Below are 3715 nucleotides of genomic sequence, written 5' to 3'. Positions count from 1 at the left end.
GGTTTTGCAAATTCTCGCTTCCGACCATGGATTCGCGGTTTACGGACAATAACCCGAAAACCGGTTGTCGTTTCGTTTGGCAAGTTTGAAAAAATGTAATCGCCTGGCAGGTCGCCGCGCCACGTCGGCCATGGCATCGCGTTATCATAGAAATCACGAGACAGTTGCGCGAGTTGCGTGCCACGATACACAGCAGATACGTACCGCTATAAAGCTTGCGTTATCTTAACGTTATTGCATATGACGGACGTGCTCCGTGGTCCTGTTGCCAGGGCAATGGCAACGCAACCTGCAACGGATACGTACTCGATTCGGATATCGTCCGGCTGGACGCCGTCAAGTTACGAGACACTGGCATACCGATGAACAAAGATACGATCGCCTAATTGAAATCGCACTGCGTTTCAAGGTCCTGAACGTATATACGGGTGGAATTATTGTTATTGTTATTATTAATGGGACGGGCTAACATTGTGGTTTGAGGAAACGATATTGAGAAATAAGTGGTCCTGCAGAGATTGAAAATGGAAATTCTGGCGCCTCGGGATGCTCTTATATCGTGTATACGACGATAAGTACGAAACAAGAGGAAAAAGGAAGCAGGGTACTAATAGTTATTCGAAAGTAGATTTAGTTATGGAGGAGAGTTATTGGAAATATTATTGTTAGAAGACTGCCGGTTGCCACAATTTCCATCACGACTATTCAAAAATCCGATTACTACGAACGGTTGGACAAACGGCTCACGCAAGTTTTAGCTATTGAAACCTAGTGTTGCCACTTTTGTATGGAAGTCCCTAGAAATTTTGCCCGCGGTATGAATAATTTGACTGAGCGGAACGATAATTATAACATGAACGGCGTTATCGGATCTCGCGTGCAGCTATCGTTAATCCGCCACGTTCCAAAGCTAGAGACGATCAAGCGGTAGCCTTATACGGACGAATCGCCGTTAGCCTAGGACAGTGCACAGATGGCCGAGCCCTGTTAAAGGATAATCTCGTTGATTTTGCAAGATAACGAGTAGTTGCGCAGATTGGCCGGCAGAAGGACTCTATTGGATCAGTGGTATCCTTTGTCTCGCCGCACTTTCAAGTATATCCACGGGACAAAGTACCAACTGCTACTGTTTTTAAATAGTTTAGCCAGGAATTGGGAGGCCACCGGTGACCAGTCAAAGTAGCTTTTGTTCGCGTTACTCCACACCACTGATTTACCGAGCTTCTCTCACCGCTGTGGTGTGACGCGAGACGCCTTCATGCATACTTTGATCTAGGTGAACACGACGATGTCATCGTTGTTGAGGCAGACAGTGGAACTACGTTATACTCTTTTTTAACGACTAGATGAAAGTTGAGTCCTAGTAGTTTTATGATAGTATTTCCTATAAGCGTTAGACGCGTACGTCTGATGTGTAATGTGACGTTAGAAGATCGTTTAGAAATAGCAAACTTCCAATTATGCTGTTTACGCTTTAGACGATCACACTTTTGTTGAAGTGCAACTAAATGATGAGTAGAAAAATCATTGATACATCCTAAACATAAACGTGTATTCACAAACAATTAGTTACCTCCGATTTCCATAAATTTTTAATATATCGTCAAGATCATCACCCTGAATTGTTTTGTGAAGGTTTTATTCGGGATTATGTATAGCCAATCAAATGTTCTAATTTCAACCACATTCATTACTATTTAAAATAAGATTAGATTTCGTTCAGGTTCAGAGAGTCTGCCTCTTGGTCGCGTTTACATCATAATGAATATAGATACGTAATTCTCTAATACACATACAAGTATGTTTACTACTGTTTGTGAATTATGTTTTCCATCGACTAGTCATAAGAAGTGAGTTCTGTCGGAGCCATAGAAAATATTAGAAGCATAGATTACAGAAAGAAACAGGAGCGAATGTAGATAAAGATATACATAATCATAAACGATAGTAAACGATAAGTATAATAATTAATGGGAAAAGGCGATGTCCATCGTCGGCGAACTCCGTGTCAGCGAAATTGTGTTGATGAAAACATTGTCGATGAAGTTGTCGGTAACCTAAATGTAACCCTAGAATACTAAGAATAGTATGAATTAGAAACTTTGCGTAATTTCAGCAACCACTACCTATTCGGTTAGATTTTCGCTACTCCTTACGTATCGTTCTCGACCGCGGTAACGATCTGTCGCCGTCGTTAAAAAACTAAACATCTTGCAGGATTAATTACTTTTTGCACCGGAAACGCAATGCTCCGGGAGGGTGTAGGGTGCAGGGTGGCAGCGGTCTGCGGTTAACCGAGGTGCACCGCGTTATATAAATCCGTGAAATGGTCGTCGTGCGACTGGTCGATCGAAATCGAAAATATCGTGAACAGAGTAGCGTATCGAGGTCTTTCTAGGCGATGTTCGCGGAGCAGCTGACGGAGAATCCTGACGTCGTGTTGGGGTGAAACTCGCTCGGTATTCGACGTCAGCGTCTTGAATGGTGACAAACGGCATGTACCGCGAACACACGGTTGCGCGTCGTGGCTGCAACTCGAGGTATGAAGGGGCCCTGCAGCGCGTGAGCAATGCGGATGCACCGCGAAGCCAGCGGCGAACATACAGTTGACAGAAGCGCTTACGGAGGCGAGAGATCGTGCCTCTGTTTCCCTGTGTCCGTGTATCATCTCTCTCTCCTCTTTATCTCACGCGCTCGTTTCTCTCTGCCTAGTCTGCGTGTCATGCCACGCCACGATTCTCTGCGATTCGTTCCAACAGCGATCTCCTCGCGTTAGAAATCGCCACGATACTCCGCTCCTCTCCTCTGTTATTCGTGTTTCGCTTCATCGAGCTGTTAGAAACGTGGCCATAGGTCGAGCCGATGTTAGGAAACGCATAAATACGTAAACTGGCGTCTGTCTGAGGTATTTTGGGTTTCGTGGGATCGTTGATCGCATCGCGATTCCTAGACGTTCGATCGTATCTAGAATTTGCAATCTCTAGTAGTTCCGTTGAATTCTTCCTTATAGTCGTTTAAAAAGTGGAACAATTTGGAAGAGAAAACGGCCCGTTAATGAGCAAGTAAAGGTGGGACGTATAATGTTTCAATAAATACGGTACTAACTTAAGGATGTGATTACTAAAAGACTATAACTTTTACGTAGGAGTTAATAGCGCTTCCTACAGTGTACTCTTCAATGACTTTTCTGACTCAACTATCCTTTTTCACGTCACTTCCATTTAATGAACTGTTCTGTTTAATTCTGTCGTTATGCCAGCGTATACCAACAGGCTTGTTAAATATTCTTTCGAAGAAATGCAAGAAGCTTTGCATCAATTGGGAAAAAATGAAAGATCAAAGTAGAGCAGGAACGGTGTTACGTATTTCGATGCGATTTTATAGCAATACAAATTGATACTGTTGATCGTTACTCGCACGATATATGGGTTTATGGTTACCGCGAACCCGTATATATTCGGGGCGGTTACAAGGGACATTAAAACGGTGGATCGATTAAACGCGGCCAATTAAAACTTAATGGCGGCGAATTAAGCTCTATAAAAGCCGAAGGGCGAGATTTTTTACCAGCACCTTCTTTCTTCCTTTTTGCTCGGTCTACCGATCCTCCTCACTCGCGATAAATGGTCCCCACCGCGCTCCGCACGATTCTTTTTTTCACTTCACTTTTCTCATACCCTTTTAACCCCCTCCCCCCCCCCCCCGCACCACCCCA

General features: G+C 44.0%; 1 protein-coding gene across 4 annotated transcripts in view; it reads left to right on the top strand.

Moving 5' to 3' along the window:
* Positions 1-3715, top strand: part of LOC100742326 — a 268312-nt gene that overhangs the window by 58089 nt on the left and 206508 nt on the right. The window lies entirely within an intron of this gene.

Source organism: Bombus impatiens, unplaced genomic scaffold (assembly GCF_000188095.3).
Source record: "Bombus impatiens unplaced genomic scaffold, BIMP_2.2 scf_1506, whole genome shotgun sequence".
NCBI classification, from domain to species: Eukaryota; Metazoa; Arthropoda; class Insecta; order Hymenoptera; family Apidae; genus Bombus; species Bombus impatiens.
The sequence above is the reverse complement of the archived record's forward strand: the minus strand, read 5'-3'. Positions and strand labels throughout refer to the sequence as shown.